The sequence below is a fragment of the Monodon monoceros genome, unplaced genomic scaffold (assembly GCF_005190385.1).
Source record: "Monodon monoceros isolate NGI ecotype Baffin Bay Population unplaced genomic scaffold, NGI_Narwhal_1 Super_Scaffold_15, whole genome shotgun sequence".
Classification (NCBI taxonomy): domain Eukaryota; kingdom Metazoa; phylum Chordata; class Mammalia; order Artiodactyla; family Monodontidae; genus Monodon; species Monodon monoceros.
In genome coordinates, this window is record NW_021703771.1 from 67091865 (window position 1) to 67112850 (window position 20986).

The window sequence follows — 20986 nt, forward strand, 5'->3', positions numbered from 1 at the left end:
TCCATGTTGGCTACAATGAGCAGACAGTTGTATAGTTTACATATCTGTTCAGAGTATTTGTGACTTATTTTGACTCTAGCATGCTAATTTTAATATCTTGTCATAAATTTTTCTTGGCAATTTTTTTACAATTGTGATTTTGCTCTTCTGGTGCAACGTGTCCCCATTCTATAACAAACGTTATTAGGATTTACTACATAGAATTTTGCATGAAAGTAAACTGTACCAGAAAGAAATTCTCTTAAATGAGGCTATCTCAATTAAGCAAATTATAATTAAAACTGGACTATTATGAAAAACAAAACAAAACCTTCACTATATTTCTCTCCAAATAGGATATACCTTGTTTCTTCCCAGACTGGAAGACAAAGTAAATTCACATACTGGTGTGCAGTAAGTTAAAACTGCTTTTCAAGTTCCATGTAAAAACAATAGAATAAAACAATAAATTTTAGTTATTAACCTGTTATCCTCGTATCAAAAAACTGCATCATAACCGTCTTTGCTATCCACGATGCCAACTCTCTCCACAGGAACTCATGCACAACTTCTGGGAATCTAAAAGATGAACAAGAAGATGTTTTAAATGATGACACCTGTAGTGAATTTAACAGACATGCTTATTCTTCACTCATAGAAATGCCTTCCTTGAGAAAAGAAAATCTGGAACTGGATCTCTCGAGAAGACTTTTTCTTTCAAGAAAAAATTTCCTTTCTTTTCACATAGTTTAAATCTTTTGAATAAGTACTTGCATTATAAGAGAATTGTCTGTAACAGCAAACGTGGAAGCAATTTGGAAAATAATGCTAGAGTTAAAACGATGTATTGGAACTAGAAATTATGCCACTGCAATCCACGATACAATTCTGTCTTAAAGCTGAGATTCCCACAAAACTTCTTTTGGTGCATCAGCAACTAAACTCCACAGAATGAAGAACCTCATAGAAAATTCTTTTCTATAGTTTATTTCAGTAATGTTATGTTCTGTGCTAAAATTAATTTCTAAAATAGGAAGCCAAAACCAACCAAAGTAAAATCCTGAGACATAACAAACTCTGGAAAGTAACAAAGAAAGGAACTTTCTCATACTTAGAATTAATTTATTCAAGTCTGATCCAAAAAAAAAAAAAAGCATAGAAGGTCAGTCAAACTACTTAATCCAAATAGATTAATCAGTCAACCATCTTAAGATGGTTTATCTCCTGGTAATAAAGGCCCATATAAAAATATTACTACATATCCATAGATATCTATTGTATATTTGTCCATTTTTAAAAACATTGCTCTTTCTTTCAGACAAGTTGTGTTTCATAGGAAGGACTAAAGCATCAAGACAGGACAGTTAAAATGTGCCTTAATCTACTACCACGTCATGTGAACGTTCAAAATGCTTAAAGGAAGCCGTTAGCTTTAATTTTCTCCTCCTTTCTGCACATCACTGCAGTAGCACTTCAGGACACCCTGTTCACTTTGCAACATGAATCATTATAAGCAAGTAGGCCCACTCGGTTCCTCAAAAGACACAAAAGGTGCAAAAATAGCTTCTGCAATTGAAGCAAGAACCACGTCAGCAGCCAGATGAATGTGGGTGGTCAGATAAGATTCTGTTGCTGCAAAGGGCAAATTATTAAGCGAAAGCTAGATTTATTTTCTTTTTTAACTTTGTTCTTCTTGCCTCAAATCAACCATTTGATGGCACTTAAATGACTCTTGACAAGCTCTACCATTCTCAAAATTGAAAGCTTCATCAAAGCCAAAGAACATGATTGATTAAACACTGAGAGAATAGTGGTGGGGTCCTTCATATATATATATATATGATAATTAACCACATCCATATTAACAAACCAAAGAGCACCTCTTTTGGAAAAAAAATCAAGTTAAAATGCTAAAGAAACAAAACAAAACTGTACGTTAGCAACACGACCTAAGCTAAAGTAAAGCATGGCATCTCCCAGATAAAAAAGAATAAATCAGGGCTTCCCTCGTGGCGCAGTGGTTGAGAGTCCACCTGCCGATGCAGGGGACACGGGTTCGTGCGCCGGTCCGGGAAGATCCCACATGCCGTGGAGCGGCTGGGCCTGTGAGCCATGGCTGCTGAGCCTGCGCGTCCGGAGCCTGTGCTCCGCAACGGGAGAAGCCCGCATACCACAAAAAAAAAAAAAAAAAAAGAATAAATCACTGAGCTATTTTGCACTCTGAACAGAATTCACCCAAGACATAAATGAGCCAAGATTCTATAGATACAGCTATTTATAGGGAACAACAACTTGCAGTATTCAGTGACTACCTATGATTGGCAGTCCCACAGTCACCGAACTAAGACTTAAAAGAGAAAAGGAGAACGTAATCCTCAGAAGGCTAGCACTGACACCCACTCCTTCCAGCTGTGTTGCAAATATAGACAAGCACCCAACCATTCCCTAACCCAGAAACCATCATTCCTACCAACAGCTTCCACAGGCAAAAGAGAGCACGAAAGTCCTCCAGACAAGCTGTGTCAGGGGCAGTGTTCCCAGTTCTGACTCTACTTTTCCAGTCTTAATCTCCAGGACTATGGCTCCTGGAAATAGAAAATAGTTGTCTCATGATATGCACGTATATCTGGAATTTTAGATTTAGAAGATCCCTCTTTTCACTCACTCAGAGGATTTGAAAATTGTTTCTGTTGTCTGGATTGCTATGCATGACCTCTTCAATGATTGGTTTTCCCTTGAAGAACAATAAAGCGGTGGTCGTAATGTTGTACTTATATTTTACCTCACAGAAACTTCCAGGTAATTAGTGTGATTTTAAAGCAAAGATCTAAATGATATTAACATGAAAGATGTGACACCCAGTTTGGGGATTTTGCACAAATCATTTTGTTGCAGTTGAATTAGTAGTGGCCTCTACAAGGGAGGTAATTATTGTTACTATTAAAATAAAGACGTAGAGATAACCATCTCAGAAACTTGTTTTTGCATTAATTTTAATTGAATTTTTGTGCCTCAGTTTCTTCATCAAAATAAAAGAAAAATATTTCCTCAAACAGTTCTTGAGAATTTGGTATTATAACTCATGCTTATGTTTCCTAGAAATCAGCAGTTCATATAGCATACTTTTTAAACAATGGAATAAAGGAAAGAGAGACTTTTCATTTTTTTAAACTTTACTTTTAGGTTTTTAGATTCATAAGAAATCACTATGCAATGAAACCTTAATATTCAATAAAATTAACAAGTTTTCAGAAAATTGTGTTAACAGATCTTGTTAAATATCCCCAAGTCATTTAAAATTCATTCCTAAATATGAGGTGAAAATTATCCTTCACTTTACTAACAAAGTAAAGACTGATTTTTCTGTTGTCTGCAGGTTTATAGGAGAGTGCCTTTAAAATATTTTCCAATCCTCCATCTACTATTTGTAACAAACACTTGGAAAGTTTAAGCATTATTGTTTCTCAGCCTTTCCATTTTTAGAAAAAAAAACCTTGGCATTAGACATTTATTCTTGGATGCTTACAGGTTATTATTACTAAGCTAAGCAAAGGTCATGTTGAGCTACGATTACATAAGTAGGTAGATAGATAGATAGACAGATAGATAGGCAGAGACAGATTTTTAAAAAAATATCCATTGTTGGTAAGATTCTTTATTATTTCATTTCTCTATTCTTCCAAATTATTTTAAGACAAGTTATGGTTTAATGGTTTACTACGGTTAAGGCTTTATTGGCAAATTTCTCATGCAAATATAAGTGCCTCTCATCACTCCTTTTACTGAGGTTAAACACATACAAACTAGATCATAATTTCAGTAGAAAAGCCAATAAGATATTCCAGTTACACTTTAGATGAGAGTTGTCACAATTAAAAGTAATAATTATGTGCATCAACTCTATGGGAAAAGTGGCAAATAGGACCTGGAAACAAGATATGATCTTTATATTTCTTAGTTAAAAGGAACGTTTAAAAGAATGAACACCACTCTTCATATACTAGAGAAGAGATACTTCTTTTATAGAAGGGAGTAGAAGGGATTCAAAAGCACTAGGTAAAGATGGGAGGAGAGTACTGAAAGATAAATGCACGCTCAAGATACACTTTATCAGGGCTTCCCTGATGGCGCAGTGGTTAAGAATCTGCCTGCCAATGCAGGGGACACGGGTTCGAACCCTGGTCCGGGAAGATCCCACATTCCACGGAGCAACTAAGCCCGTGCGCCACAACTACTGAGCCTGCGCTCTAGAGCCAACGAGCCACAACTACTGAAGCCTGGGCACCTAGAGCCCGTGCTCCACAACAAGAGAAGCCACCGCAATGAGAAGCCCATGCACCGCAACGAAGATCTCTGCAAATAGAGAAAGCCCACACGCCGCAATGAAGACCCAACACAGCCAAAAGTAAAAATAAATAAAAATTTAGAAAAAAAGATACACTTTATCAAAGTGTACCAAAAGAGGCAACTTTTCCCTGCTACAAACAAAGACTCTAAATGGGGTCACTGTTCCACCTGGAGTATCTGGAGGGGCAAGGTAAGAGGCACTTAGGAGGTGGTAGAGAAGGCAGTTATAGGCTGGGAAGATACACACAAACACATACACACACACACATACAACACACGCACACAAACCCTGATCAGTATGATGATCTGATTATAAGCTCAGATCTTTACAAACATTTATGATATGAAGGTAAATGTTGGGATTGAGTTCGGAATGTAAAGAAGATGAAAAAGGGTTAAAGAGATACAAGTAGGAATGGGAAAGAGTGTTAATCTGGGAGCATGGGGCAATTCATTGCTGGGACAACTAAGTAGAAGGCTTTGAAAAGTCAAAAGTGTGTCTGGGAAAAACTTTTCACAAGAGGAGGATGGGGCAAACTGAGTCAAAATTCGCCAACTCTGCCATTTTGTTTAGGGTTCCGGTTCTGGAAACTGCCGTAAAAATGATCTTAGAGCTACCTTTGGTCTATTGCCACTTCTCAGCAGGTCCTCAGTGCTGGAGCACAGGAAAGATACAAAATAAAAGCACTGCGTAAATTAGAACTACTAAAAGCACAAAAAAGTACGTACATGTGAATTAGTGATTGTAACTTAAGCCTCCTTAACTAGGGTTTCTGACTATTTTATGATACTTTTAGAAACTTATAGAATGTCCATATTTGTCAGAAAATGAGCTAAGTTTACAAAATACAAAAATGGAAAAGGCAAGCTCTATATTTAAGAGCTCAGAGCCTAGAAGGGAAACATTTGTGAACAAATAAGTGCAACAAAGTGTTTTAGGTGCTTTGAGAAAAATATAAACACAGTACAGGGGGAGCACAAACAAGGAAGTTGGCCAACCCTACCAAAAGGAGTAGAAAAGGCTTTAGAGAGGCAGTGATACTGAGTAAGTCTTTAAAGAAAACTATGTGTGCTAATATACAAAAGCCCACAGTTCTCAGTGTTAGATTTAGAGATAAATACATTTATCAGATGAAATAAAAACATAAGACTATCATTCCTGAGTTGCATATACTTTAGTTTAGTGTGGTGAAAGGTTGGTTCATGGGGAAGCTTAGGAATAAGGTGAATGTTCTAGTTAATACAACCTTATGGTTAGGTAAAGACGACAGAGAAATAATTTTTGTTTTAACATCTGCTAGTGATTATTTTCCAAAGTACATTAGCCTTCTCCTTGAGTTAATTATAGTTTCCTGAACATAATTTAATCTTTCTTTGATGATTCAGGATCGTATAGTGCTCTCTGCTCCGTACTCTGCATCTGGACTGTGATTGTCTGGTACTGGCAATGCGAACTTCTCCCCCACGTGTATTCTTACACACATGTCAAGTTTTCTAAGATCAGGGTTGTAACTGAGATTTTTTTTTTCCTGACCACATATTTGACATCAGGCTAACTTATTTTAGGAGCAAATATATAACCATCCACTTCTATCACAATTACTTGTTAAGCTTATTCTAAATCATATAGGGAGTATTTAGTATTGTGAAAGATTTTAGAAATCATTGAACCCATCAGCCAAATAATAGGGGAAAAAAAGCTGAGAACCAGATAAGTTAAAATACTTGCTTAAGCACTCATAGGTGGTTATGGATGAGTCTGGGCTATAGCTTAGGTCTTCAACCTTTCAAGCCAACTATTTTCCATTATCCATATTACTATCTTATCTAAAGTTTATTAATCTGGCCCCATTGCAGAAACTGACTGAATGAATAAAGGAATAAAAAAATGAAGAATAAATAAAATTGAACTTAGAATGAGCAAAGACATTTATCATCCATACCTTAAAGGTAATCAGTCAAATGAACAGAAAATAACAGTAGCTAAAAACCAATGTTCCATTAAACTGTTTATCAATTTTTATTCCTAAAGCAAGGACAGCTCTTTCATTGACAGTCAATGGAGGTAAGCCCTTCGGTTCATAAAATCAAAATTTCACCAACAAGGCCTATAGACATATGGTACCCCATCTCCACAGGTACTACTTCTCTTGCAGAATGGTGTTTGCTGACTTGCTTTTGCAAAAGAACAGGGCCAATTAGACGTTTTGTATAATTAAAAAAAATTTTTTTTGTTTTCTCATGTGTGATACATTTTATTTTTATATTCTCACTTTCATTTTTCTTTCCCTTCCTTTCAATTCCCTCTATTCTATCTCTTAATAATATTATGGCAGGTAAATAACTCCTTCTTGCCAAGCTATCTTAAATATTTATTCTTTAACTTGATATTTGGAGGATAAAACCAAAGGAGGACTATTTGACTACTATACTCTAATGAGAAATATGACATAACAAAGTCATAACTCCAAGGTATTGTTTTCTCCAGTTTTATCTTTTATGGCACTTATGGCTACTACTTGGTTACTATTTCAGTATACTTAAATAAGGTCATGACTCTTTCTCCAATTCTCCTTTTACTCCTGCACGTGCCAAGATTAGCATACAGAAAAGCCAATGTTAACTCTGGAGTATGTAAACAAAGAGAATGAAGAAATCAAACGGTAAAATATGCATTATATTCTTGAGTATGCATAAAACAGGCTGACCTTGCCTGAAGGAAAATCCATCTCTTAGGGAAGAGTCTCCCACATCAATGGAAATAATACCAAAAGTAATGAAAGCACAGCTGAAAACTTGAATTCCATTCCAATATTTCATGCTACAACTGATTCTCAGATGTAATGAAAAAAAGTGCTTTCAGTCTCCCTCCCCTAGGTCCACGATACAATAAAGATCCTTCAAAAAGAAATCAAGGCAAGGCCTATGGCATTTCGTGTAACCTAATCAGATGGGCCCTATCCACTGTTAGTAACTGAGCTGCTGAAATAATCAATTCTGTCTCTTCTCTTGAAAAGCTTTATAGGGAATGGGGAAATTGACTCATGCGCCAGTGTAGAGGTATACAACCTCAAATTTTTTTTTTTTTTTTTTTTTTTTTTTTGCGGTACGTGGGCCTCTCACTGTTGTGGCCTCTCCTGCTGCAGAGCACAGGCTCCGGACGTGCAGGCTCAGTGGCCATGGCTCACGGGCCCAGCCGCTCCGCGGCATGTGGGATCTTCCCGGACCGGGGCACAAACCCATGTCCCCTGCATCGGCAGGCGGACTCTCAACCGCTGCGCCCCCAGGGAAGCGCCAACCTCAAATCTTGATTACACACTGTCCAAGGATTGGTGAGGCAACAGGCTAAATAAACGACAGGGTACCAAACCTCAAGAGTTTAGAAATGGACATAAAGTTAGAAAACAACAAATAATCTGAATATCAGTTATTAACAGAGTTTAAGAAAGCATATGCTCAAGAAGGGTTTGAACAACCAGGTAGGACTCAACAGAGGTAAGTGGTTCAAATGGAAGCCATGCTTCATCCAAATGACGTTACCAGAAAAGCTTTATAATCACCTCTGCTATGTGGTTATTCAGGCACTCCCCTGGCACTTTGATAAACTCTGGATGGCATTTATATTTTCAGCCTCATCTTGGAGTATGTCATCACCTACAAAGTTTAAGGCTAGAAAAATGCTCAAATTTCATGCAGGTGTTTATAATATCCTAATAGGTAAACTCTGTCAGACAGTTCCAGAATTTCATCTACTGGCTCATTCACTCAGTCAAATGATATTTTTTCCAAAGCTTATATATAGTAATGTAATGAAATAAAATATTATTGGAAATCAAATTTCATATTACTTTGAGTTTGAATCTAGATATTATTGTCTCAGTTATCCATCTAATAATTTATATCAATTTCAATGACACCAAGTATGAATTCAAAATAATGTACACGTGTGGAATTCAAAGATAAATAAGACAAGAATCCTTTTTTCAAAGAGCTTGCTGTCTAGTGTGTGAGAAAACCATATAAACAACAAGTTGTAAAAGCTACAGAGGCATAAAATGATATTATGGGAGTACAGAAACAAGAGACTGGGCATGCTACACTCTCTTAGGTCTTAAAAGAATGCTAGGATTTGGTAAGTAGAGATGCAGAGGAAAGGCATTTAATATGAACATATCACTGTGCAACAGAGAAGAGCAGGGGATGCTGAAGAAATAGCTGGTGTGACTAGAACATTTGGCATATTGAGGTAATGGGAGTGAGGGCTGAGAAGGAAAGGTGGTGACAGGTGTTAAGGGAACTTCATTTGGTAGACAGTGATTGCCATCAGAGACTGCCATAATCAGACATTTTAGAAAGTTCACACATATCTCATCTCCCTTCTTGGGCAAACTACAAATGTGTTACCTGAAAAAGAAACAAGATTGAGACGAAATTTGCTTTAAGATAAAGAAGGCTTGGGACTTCCCTTGTGGCGCAGTTGTTAAGAATCCACCTGCCAATGCAGGGCACACGGGTTCAAGCCCTGGTCCGGGAAGATCCCACATGCCACGGAGCAACTAAGCCCGTGCACCACAACTACTGAGCCTGCGCTCTAGAGCCCGTGCTCTGCAACAAGAGAAGCCACCGCAGTGAGCAGCCTGTGCACCACAGCGAACAGTAGCCCCTGCTCGCCGCAACTAGAGAAAGCCCACGCACAGCAACAAAGACCCAACGCAGCCAAAAATAAAAATAAATAAATTTATTTTTTAAAAAAAGATAAAGAAGGCTTGAAGCTAAGGGGGAAAAGATACAAGTGATAAGATCATTAGGGAATAAACTCTTGGAAAAGTAGGAAAGAAAAGGGAACTCAAAGGCATAAATTAAAGGATCGGTTTCAGAAGAAAGAATGAAAACTTCTGTTTTAGACTGGAGGAGAGGAAGGAATAATGAAGCAAGATGACCTTTTAGATAGAGAGAAAAGAAACTGAGAATTCCCCTTAAGATGTTCTTAATCTGCTCAGAAAAGCAGAAGGCTGGTCATCTGATGGGTGTGAGGGAGCTAGAGCTTGCTGAGGGGCTTGATGAGTCTAAACGGCTATTTTCCCCGAGTACTTAATGCATTTAACAGCCTTAGGAAGAATACTATTTCTTATTAGGCTATTTAAAAGAATATTTTGCACCAGAATATATGTAAAAGTTATCTAAGTTGATAAATATATCTAAATAACATAATTATATCTAATAATACAATAAAATATATAAATTTATCTTTTATTTTTCAGTAAAACTCTGAAGATGATGAACTATATAAGCCACTATCTGTGAATAGATTTAAAACAATTTAAAAAAACTTTATATACTCTTTTTTTTTTTTTTTACTGTTTCTTTAAAAGAACAGCTGTGGCGATCTTCTACTATAAACATGAAAACTTATCTATACTGATCGTAGAAATGTTGTAGAGTTTAAAAGATCAAACTGTTAGTTAATATCTGGATACAGATTCCTTACCTTATTGAATTAACTACATATATTCAACCACATATGAAATATACTGAAGGTTAAAAAAGTCATTTGAATGTCCCACAGGATATAGGACACTGGCTGGCAGAGTAGGAAGTCAATAGATATTTGTCAGTTGAGTGAATGGATGAATAAATAAATATGAATAAATGAATGAAACAATGAATGAGTGTGAATATGCCACGTGTGTGTGCCCAGCACCTGAGAAAACACTCTTCTTGATTAACGACTGAAAAAGAGCTTCATAAACCCTCAGACATCGAACACAGATGGGATCTTGGTAAGTCCACCACCATGTGGTGGACCATCAACAATTGAGGACATGGAAACCCCTTAGGACTAAGTGACTGACCTAAGTGGACTTCACGAAAGTTGAGCATCCCAAAACCTCAAAAAGGGTTGGTTTCAGAATTTCTGGCACTTTTTCAGCTACCAAACACAAAGAGAAATTTTTTGCAAATGTTGAAAGGTGCAGAGAGGTTATTTGTTATTTAGAAGTTTAGGTAGGAAAAAAAAATGTATATATATATATTTTTTTTTTTTTACCAAATAATAAGTTTAAACATCCAATCACTCTACCTTTTGTTAAGAATCTCATCTCAACACAGTAACTAAAGTAAGCAATTAAGAGTTAGGCTTAAATCTCTTTACCCAAGATGTAAGCAATAAAATATTAATTTAACTTGTTCTCGCCAATTTCTCACTCTTTCTTTCCTGTCTCCTTACTGATTGGAGTGGTCATTTTAACTGCTAAATACCTGTGAGGTCTGAGCTGATTCTATGTATACTTATGTCAAATATGTAAATGTGAAGGTCACTGAAAACCAGGGGAAAAGATTGTTCCTGGATTAGAACTTGAAGCATGGAGGCAACATAGCCACAAACTTTTGTCTCTGCCCTGAACGGTGGTCAAGACGAGTAAGGCAATGCTGGCATCAATGGCCCTCGTGATATAAAAAGTCATCACTTGGCATTGATCATGAATATTTTTACTTTTGCAGTCTTAGCGTACATTTACCTCACTGACTATCAAGATGCTGGTCTACTCACTAACTAGAAGGGCAGAATGGGGTAGTATTTAAGGCACTGCAATCAGACTGTCTAGGTTCAAATAAATCATGAATTAAGCATCTACTAGATATGTGACCATGAAAATCTTAGCACAAAGGGAAGTAATAATATCAAATATCACCTATCAACCTCATTTAATTGCGAGAATTCAATGAGACCCACTGAATTCAATGAACCCAAAGCAATTAGTAGAGTGTCTGGCACGTGGCAATTGTGCAAATATTATCGTTGTTATTATTATGGGTTATAACTGCTCTCAGAGACTTTGCCGGGCCCTTGGTCACTCCAATTCCAAATGGTACCAGGGTGTAGAGCCAACCTAGAATGTGAAGCAACTGCACTGGATGACCATGACTCAGTCAAGCTGCCTTGGTACTAAGTTAAGACCCTGAGTCTAGGTTGAGATCATCATGCACAAGGGGCACAGGAAGGAGGAAGGGATGCCTGGTTGCACTTCCTTAATGAAATTTTCTCATTAATTGATAACTGTTAGAGACTGAATGTTCACGTCTCCCCCACATTCACGTGCTGATGCCCTAGTCCCCAGTGTGGCTACAGTTGAAGATGGGGCTTTTAAGGAAGTAGTTAAGATTAAATGAGGTCATATAAGTGTGGGCTTATAAGAGTGGGCTTATATCCTCCCACACTGAAGTGTCTTTATAAGAAGAGACATCAGAAAGTTCTCTCTCAGTTTTTCTCTCTGCATACACACAAGGAAGAGGTCATGTGTGAATGCACAGTGAGATGGTGGCCGTCTACAAGCCAAAAAAAGGTCTCAGAATGAAACCTACCTTGCTGACACCTTGATCTTGGACTTCAAGCCTACAAAATGTGAGAAATTAATTTGCTGTTTAAGCCATCCAGTTGGTCGTATTTTGTCATGGCAGATTGAGCAGACTAATACAATAATTTAACACAGTTTTACAAAAGTACTAAAGTTGCTCTGATGAGGAAGAAAATGTGCAATGAGAAGAATACTGCATTTTGATTCAGGAAATTCCTACCCCTGTGCTAGTTCTAATATCTTGTAGCTGTGTAATCTTGGACAATTTATTTAACCTTTTTGATCCTTCTTTCTTCTCTCAGAAAATGAAAACAATAATTCCTCCCAATCAGGGTTGTTGTAACTGGATGTCTGTCACAGTAGGTACTCAATAAATTAATTTTTAAAAGATAGTAAGATTAAGGGGGAATCCTGCGAGGAAGAGAATACAATAACTACAGATATCGTATCTCATAATTCTATATTACTACCTAAAGCAGAACATTGCAATAGTCATGTTGTGCTTTATTCTATTAACATTAAGGAAATATTTATTGATGGCCTGAATATTCACTTTTATGGTATTGTTAGTGATTGCGATGATTTGTTTCAGTGTTTTAATCAATAATTTATCAAAGAAAATTGATGATGATTCTATGCCACGTTTTGGTTTCCAAATTCAATGGTAATGAAAATATGCATTGCTTGCTACTGTGGACAAGGCAAGGTGTCTATTCCAGTTTATTTAGAAATTAAAAAGGAGCTGTGCAATTTACAAGTTTTAATTGCCTATTTAAAGTGAAGACAGATGAGAGAAATTTATCTGGTATCAGTATTAAGAAGAATTTTATTTTTGCTGAAAACTGACTTTATAGACACTACATTTTAAGCCTATTTAGTGTCACTTTTTAAGTTGGCTGCTAGAAAGCAAACATCTAAATTTGGGGCCTTTCTCTAGGAAGTATCTAGGCCTTGTTGGCATGTATTCTGATCATTAACATCATTTCTAGCTTCAAATACTAGTCATACCTTTCTTTTCTACTGTCTCATGCTCACACTTACTAATTTATACACATACACACCTCAATAATGAGGAATATTACAAAGACATAATAAATGTAGCTGGGAACTGTTTCCAAAATTGAATCTATTTGTATATTTCAATAGTGTTTGGGCAGCACAACTGTGAAAATTAATTGGTTCCAGGTATATAAAAAGTAATGTGGAAACTCCCCAAGTATTTTTCTTTCCTTCAGCCTTCAACTGTATTGATTACAAGAAAAGAAAGGATTTCATAAATACAACAGAAAAGGTACATATAACACAACTCAAGAAAAACATTAATTACTTTTCCTTCTCTAAGGAATTGCATATGAATAATATGGAAATAATATGGTCAAATTATATTATCTTTGAGACATGGTCAAATTTCCAGCTACTGTCAAGGCTCAGCAGCAGACGTGGTAAATGCATCTGACATATTCTTGGACACAGATAACTTACACTGGCAGATTCTACATGCAGATCCTGTGCAGAGTATTGAAAGGGTTGGATGAATGTTTTTTATTTGTTGAACATCCATAGGGTATAAAATCAGATTTGGACACATGTACTTTTACAAGTTTAGAATCCATTTGATCAGAAAGTATTTCAAGTCTCAAATCAACCTCTACTTTAAAGGTAAAAGCATCGTCTATCATAAATGTTACTAAAATTTTAAACAATGAGTTAGAATATAAAAGCCATTTTCAGTGAGGATTTGATTAGCCATCATATGTGATTTAATTTGCTCTTTGTTTTCAAATAAATCTAAATGCTGGAGAATGTGTGTTTGGATTCATAATTTTGGGTTTCAGTCAACATTGACCAGTATCCAATATGGGCATATTAGCTTGATTTCTATATTCTTCACATTTATATAAACGATTGAGGAACACAATTTAAATAATGCAACCAGCAATAATTCACCCTGAAAAAAATTATAATAAATTTGAAAAATATGCTTTGGTTTCAGCTTTAAAGCTGTTTGCCAAAACCTGCAGGGCTACAAATGGTCTTAATTCACACATTATTCATTGACTCCACGTATACTGATGTTATTTGGAATCTCACTTTCATTCTCCCTGATATATCACTGAAGGGAAAATAATTTGTTTAGAAATTTTATTAAGAATTCTTCATTAGCACAGATTCTCATCAAAACGACAAAAGTAGAGAAAAATAAGCAAAAACAATTAAGCAAATAAAAACACAAAGAAGATTACAAAATTAACTATTTTATCGTATCGTCTAATTTATCAGGCTTGCTCTGATTTCATTAAAGGCCTTGGACTAGGCGCCAGAACTAATTTTACTGCAGCATCTGCTCTCTGGTTTTAACATGGGTGTACAAGTAGATTATAATATTTCTTTTAATTGATAACTAGCAATATAGAGAAGAAATGTTTTAATAATATCTTGAGTATGTACATTATTTTATTTTTCACAGCTTATCATTTCATCCTCATAATTTCCTTATATGGTGAGAAGAGCATGCGGAAATTGAGGCTTAGAAAGGTTAAGCGATTCTCAAAGCAATCTCTCAAATCAGTGAGTAGAGACCTGGCCTCCTGTCTCCTAGCCCAAGGCCACTTCCGTGGACCACAGAAGATCCTATAAACGAGTTTTAAGAGAGCATGTATGGGATTCGTGGGCAGGAGACATAGGTTTAAGATCCCCTCCACCATGGACTGACCTTGGGTGTGGTTCCCTTACCTTCTCTGAGCTTAAATATCCTCATATACAAAATGGGAATAATAAAGGTACCGGCCCCATTTTTCTACCGCTCAGTTGGTGAGTCAAAAATTGAGAGGACGTGAAAGTCGGTGACATGAAAATTTTAAGTCACCGAATAGTAGATATTAATGTTGCTGATACTCATGGGCAAATCAGTTTTGTTGGTAAAGAAACAAAAACAGAAGAAATTAAAAGGCCTGAGGCTTAACTAATACTTCCTACTTCCCTGATGGCCCTGACCAAGTTCTATCAACACACAGTAACCCGTCAGAAAGCTTTCTACATAATAATGTGACTACTCGATGGTCAAGCAAGGTCAGCCAAAACCTTCTGTATGCATCTACCAACAATAAACTTATATTCATTTTATGCCTTAATGAGAAATGACTTTAGCATCCACCCAACAGTGAGATTCCATTGACAAGGACCTGCAAAGGCTGGAAAGGCTGTAGACACGTGAGCCCTGCTGCGCTGTGGTGGGAAGATGCGTCAGTGAAAGGAGGTTTACGGCTCGTCTTAGTGCAGGCCCTGCGACATCTTCACCCCAGAAGCTAAAAACGGCATTATTTCAGCTGTGCCTGCCACAGTCTACAGTAAGCATCAACCTTTAGTTTAGTAAATGGGAGGGGACACATGAAAAAAACACTAGGATCACTAGTGTTTTTAATTGTAGGGAGTCACTGATACCCTTGAAAACCCTGAAATATTCACATCTGCTTAGTGATATGTAGCCCATAAAAAGGACAGCGCTCTGCGTTTGCAGACACATGGCATATTCACCCTTAATGTTTTTCTATATTTGGACCATGGCCCTTTTGACTATCACAGTCCCTTCTCTTCAGATCTGTTAACAATAAAATCCATTTTTCAGAACCTGAAGATGTGTGAACAAGAGGGCAGAAACAGTGCAATAAATAAGCCTGTGGAAAACCTTCTTTTATTCCCTGCTACCATGACTTGTTTCATAAAATAGATCTTCCTTTCTTTTCTCCTCATGGAGAAAGGGGCACAGAGAGTGGAACTCCTTACTCATAAGAAAAAAAGCAAGAGAAAAGAAATAATACGGACATAGTACTCAGAACCAAAAAATACAAGCACATCATATGGAAAATATTTATAAATAGTACCTCCTCACCAAGGGTTTACTATAAATGGAGGGTTTTCATATTCTTGTTAGCTTATTTTCTCTGACAAAAACATCTCAGAGAAAATTTCAAGTGACTATATCGCTATGTGATTTAATTTCCATGAGATACAAAATAAGGGTAGAGTGTAAAATAGTTATACTTCGAAGTTCTGGATGGGAAATTGGTATTTTTATTTTCATTAGGCATTAATTAAACTTGACCTACACAAGTGAATCCAAACATCGAACTGAAATATTTAGTTATAAATTGTTTCACAGCCCTTTCCTGCATGCAACAAAGAAAATACTTGTAACTCATCAAAAAGCAATACATTTGAAATACTTTCTTCAAGGAGACAGCAATTAGGACTTTAAGCGAAAATTGGCACAAATCATCTAGACAGGGAATGGAGACAATGTCATCCGAAATTGTAAACAAAGGGCTATTTTTCTGGTATAGCAGTTTTCCCGTTGTGTACATGTGTGTTTGGTATGCCCAAATACCATGTACATATATGTGCCTCAAAAATCCTTCCCTGGACTTCCCTGGTGGCACGGTGGTTAAGAATCTGCCTGCCAATGCAGGGGACATGGGTTTGATCCCTGGTCCAGTAAGATCCCACATGCCGCGGAGCAACTAGGCCCGTGCGCCACAACTACTGAGCCTGCGCTCTAGAGCCCGTGAGCCACAACTACTGAGCCTGCGTGCTGCAACTACTGAAGCCCGCATGCCTAGAGCCCGTGCTCCGCAACAAGAGAAGCCACCACAATGAGAAGCCCATGCACCGCATCGAAGAGTAGCCCCTGCTCACGGCAACTAAAGAAAGCCTGCGCACAGCAACGTAGACCCAACGCGGCCAAAAACTAAATAAATAAATCCTTCCCTTTGTTTCTAATGTGGTGATATTATGTCAAGAAGAGTGTTATAAGTAATTATGAATTGAGCTTCTAGGTAATAGCAGGTAGTGCCTGTCAAAAGATTTTCATCCTGAAAAGCCACAAGAAATTGTCTCTTCCTTTGATTTGTGTGGTGAGGAGAGGAAGTCAGGAATCTCGTCTGTCATTGCTGCTACCATGAGGGGAGCGAGCCTAATGACAAATCTGATACACAGAGGAGACACAGTCAAAAAATCCCAACAGAAGAAACCAGATCCTGAAGGCTTCACAAGTCTCTGGATCAAGCCTAGCCTGAAAGCACACTACCCCTGGACTGTTGAGGTTCATGAGCCAATAATGTTTCCATTTTTGTTGTAGAGAGTTGGGTCAGGTTCTCTGTTCTTTGCTATCAAAGGCATCATTATACAAATACTATGATTAAAACACCTGGGCTGGTGTTTCCCACTTCCTAGATCTACCTCCATGAACTTGAAGAAGGCCTGACGCCAAGGAAAGGTGTACAGTCTTTCACCAGGGTTGCAATTTTCTGCCTCACTCTCTCAAAATAAAAAGTATTCTGCTCCTGACTGCTCAGGGTCACAGGTGACCCCACGAAGATTGTGTCAGGATGATGAAGTCCATGGACTCTGGAAGAGAACTGGGTCTCAATTCTAACATACCCACCAGCTGTGAGACCTTAGTTAAATTACTAATGCTACTAACATCTGCTTCTTCAGTATAAAATGGGGTTAACGATAGTTCTTATGTGAGAAGGTTGTTGAGTGTTAGATGAGATACCACACGTAAATCACTCAGGACAATACCCAGCACTTAAAAATACCCATAAAGTACTGGCATTCTTATTGATATACTATCAGAGTTAAATTTCCAGCAGCTGTAAATATAGGCAAACATTATATTTACAAAAGTAGGTACTTGACTTTTACTATTTGAGCTATATGAATAACAAATGTATCAAATTTGTTGAAAATGGTTATTTAATTTTGCCTGTGTCTAACCACGTGTGAATATATTGTCTCAGTGCAGGTATAACTTAAAGCATGAAAATATTCAAAAGGCAAACTTTAAAAAACTGTATTTTGTAAAGTAAAACTTGTTAAGTAGAATATCAATGTTGTAAGAATTTCTGTTTTTTATATATATATACATATGGCAGAATGGCTAGCCATCACATGTAGCTCGTTTCTTGGCTTGTCAGCAGGAAAGCCATTCAGGCCCCCCAGTGCAGCCCACGAGGGACATCTAAGTATCCCTGAAAAGCAAATGTGAATATGTATCTTGTCAACTTCAGGAGAGCCATCTCTCCTCGAGAGGTCAAAATGCTAAGAAAAGGGGGAGGGAGAGAGAATCAGGGATCATCTTTTCTTGGAAAAACTGGATGTCCATATTGCTATTTATTGTTTCCTCTGCTCCTATAGAATAGTGACTAAAAATTAGTGAATTTTTGGTCATTAATAGTTGGCTTCAAAGTCGACAAGTTATTTGGAAAATTAGCACATGCTAAAAGCAATTCCCCCCCCACCAAATTATTAAAGTTCCCAACATCAGTTTTGTCAGCTAACTTCTATCATACAACCTGAAACTGTAATGAAAGTTCTAGGTGGTGGAGGAACAAACTAGTCACATCAGAAAGCAGAGAAATCTCTGGGCTAAGATCCAGTTAGTGGGAGCAAACAGCACCTGTGCAGGCTGGCAAGAGGTGGAACACCCCTGACAGTGACCCAGCACCACTGATTAGCTTGGAATTCACCTGACTCACCTTGTACTTGAAAATCCACAGATCACTTAACACCGATGAACAACGGATTCTCTTCAAATGCAGGTCAAACTGCTAGTCTATTCCACACCCCACCCCCTCCCCTGTATGTTTAAAACCTTATTGCTGCCCAAGAACTCCCCCAGAAATTAGATTAAGCAGCATGTATTTTCCCTTAACTTCAGACTTAGTGCCTGAGTTGCAGTACAGCTGGGTGGCAGCAAAAAACTCTGAAAATGTCTGCATTTGACTGGTGTGAAAAAACCATCTCAAAGCTCACAGATCACTGAGGCATTAAGCCGAGGGAGAGAGCATCACTGCCCTCAGCTACTGCAGTGTGGCTCTATCACTGCAATTTTTAGATACTTATCAACATTCAATTAACATCCATGATATGATATTAGTCACTGTTAACACTTATTAAGCACCTCTGTGCAAAGTGCAGAATTCAAGTTTAATAAGGTAGGGCTCGAACTGCCAGATGGCATCTTCATTTGATTTATGCTTCTTTATGAGAATTTGCTTCCATTCCAAGTGAATCGCCTCAAGTTTCAAAGTATCTGGCCTTCATTTTTATATACGCCCAATATGCTTAGGAACAAGAAATGCATGGCGATCATCAAGGGTAAATTTATGTATGAAAATTTATAAAATAACACATTTTCTACTTAGAATATCTAGTTGATGAGAAAGATTTCAAGTTGTTGAAAGAGATTAAAATGTAAAACCAGAAGATGAAATTTTAGAAATGGCTTCCTTTTACTATCTTGAGAGATGATAAGCATAAGAAAAAGGGAGAATTGGGAAGATTTAGGAGGAGGAATCCCTGAAAATGCCTAGAAGGTATTAACATCCATGGAAATAATTAAAAGAACTGGTCCTCTTTGCTGAAACTGGAAATATACTTGTTTTAATATGGAGTGTTTCTCCCTGCTAACGACAGGCAATCCAAATGGTACCAGACAATAGTTTTGGAGGCATATCATTTTATCCTTTGCTGCTTCTTGGTGTTAATGGGTAAATGCTGGCTTTGCTTGACAAAGACTGGTTACATAATGATCATTGTGTAGAAACCCCTACATTTTGAACAGACCGAGGAAGGCAGGAACCCCCTCAGTGCATGGCATGGAGAACACTGCGCACTTAAGAGTCTGCTCCGGGAAGAGGGGCCGGATGGCTCATCCAGCGGCCCAGCCTGTCCTGCCACCCTGTTCTGATGCTCCACAGAGCTGAAAAGAGAGGGTCTTCCCCAGGCCTTACCGAGTATGAATGAGGTTAAGCAGTGGCCAGTATCAAAAAAGCAGGAACAAGAGGCACAGAGAGGCACAGCTGTAGGTAACAGGTCTTATAACAATAGGAAAAGAATGCTAGATTAAAGCAAGTACCAGTACACTTTACAATACCCAAATTCATTGAATTTTCATGATAATACTGAAACTTAATACTTTTACAGCTGAGAATGTTAAAGCCAAAGATCACACTGATAGTACAGACCAGGCACAGAATTTTAAGCTAATTCTCTTTTACTCCAGTACCCCAAATATTTCCACTCAGCCACGGTGCCTCTCAGCACACGAATTCAGCTCTCCTGTTTATGTATCCTCGGATAAATCACTTCAAATCAGTGGGCCTTGGTTTTCCCACCTACATATTCCTGCCCTGCTACTTGCCTTAGTTATTTTAAGAACTAAATGACTCTATACATTTGAAAATAATAATAAAATGAAAATCATTGGCAGATGTGAATATTAACTCCATGGCCCTTTTCAGTCACAGTTTTATAGATGGCCCCATCCCAGGCCTTTTGTGTCATGACTCAATTTCTAACAGGATTTTGATCTTTCATGGATTTAGGGACATGTCTGGTTTATCCCCATTCATCTTTAAGTCTGAATATGTCCTGCGTCCCTGAAGGTACCCCAGATCCTCTTCTGTGACCCCACATCATAGACATCTACTAACGGTTCATCACCCTGTACCATAGTTTTGATGTATGTATGTCTCAGACTAGAGTGGGGGGTCCTTGGAGGCAGGAATTCTATCTGTATCTGTTAATGTACTCCAGGGTGCTGTACCAAACAGCATCCAAAACACATAACGACTCGTTCACAGTAGCCGTCTAAGAGTGTCCTGACAGATGGGTGGTTCCCGTCAATTCAAGAACCTAAGCTCCTTCAATCTTACAGCTCATCATCTGAAACAAGGATTGCAAGGCCACCATGATTATCTGCCTCAAGCTGGCAAAGGAGGAAAAACACGGAGAGTCACCCATGGGAGGGTTTATGAGTCAGGCATGGATGTGGCACCCAGCACTTCCTACGTCATTCCATTCACCAGAACTCAGCCACATGGCTCATCTAACTGCAGGAGGGGCTGGGAAATGCAGTCTAACTGTGAGCCCCGGAAGAACAGGACAGAGGCTTGGTGAAGAGCCAGCCTCTCTCTGCCACGCTCATACTAGAAACTTCAGGGGTGCTTCCTCATGTATGAATGGTACACCCAAGTCTTGGCCATGCAGTAATGAAGGAGAAAAATCTACTGTATCTAAAATATAGCATTTAGATGTAATTCACTGCTTGCCTTTCTTTTCCTAATGCTGGTGGCTTGCTACCCAAACCCATTATTAAGGATAAAAAACTATATTACGTAGAGAAAGAAGAAAAGCATCATCAGCAAAGCCCAAAGTTCCTAAAAAGAATCACCACATAATAAGGGGGTATTACAGAGAGGGAGAATCATAAACAGAGAAAATGTATTGCTAGTGAGACATTA

At 37.8% G+C, this 20986-nt stretch overlaps 1 protein-coding gene across 9 annotated transcripts in view; it reads right to left on the bottom strand.

Annotated features, from left to right (window-relative positions):
• Window positions 1-20986, bottom strand: part of HIVEP2 (human immunodeficiency virus type I enhancer binding protein 2) — a 193102-nt gene that overhangs the window by 33033 nt on the left and 139083 nt on the right. For 8 of the 9 annotated variants that reach the window (XM_029223568.1, XM_029223576.1, XM_029223569.1 and 5 more), the window contains one exon: window positions 464-558. The gene's annotated coding sequence lies outside the window, so the exon portion shown is untranslated. Of the gene's footprint in view, window positions 1-463; window positions 559-2449; window positions 2565-20986 lie in introns of all 9 variants that reach the window. The other variant, XM_029223575.1, reaches the window with a different exon arrangement.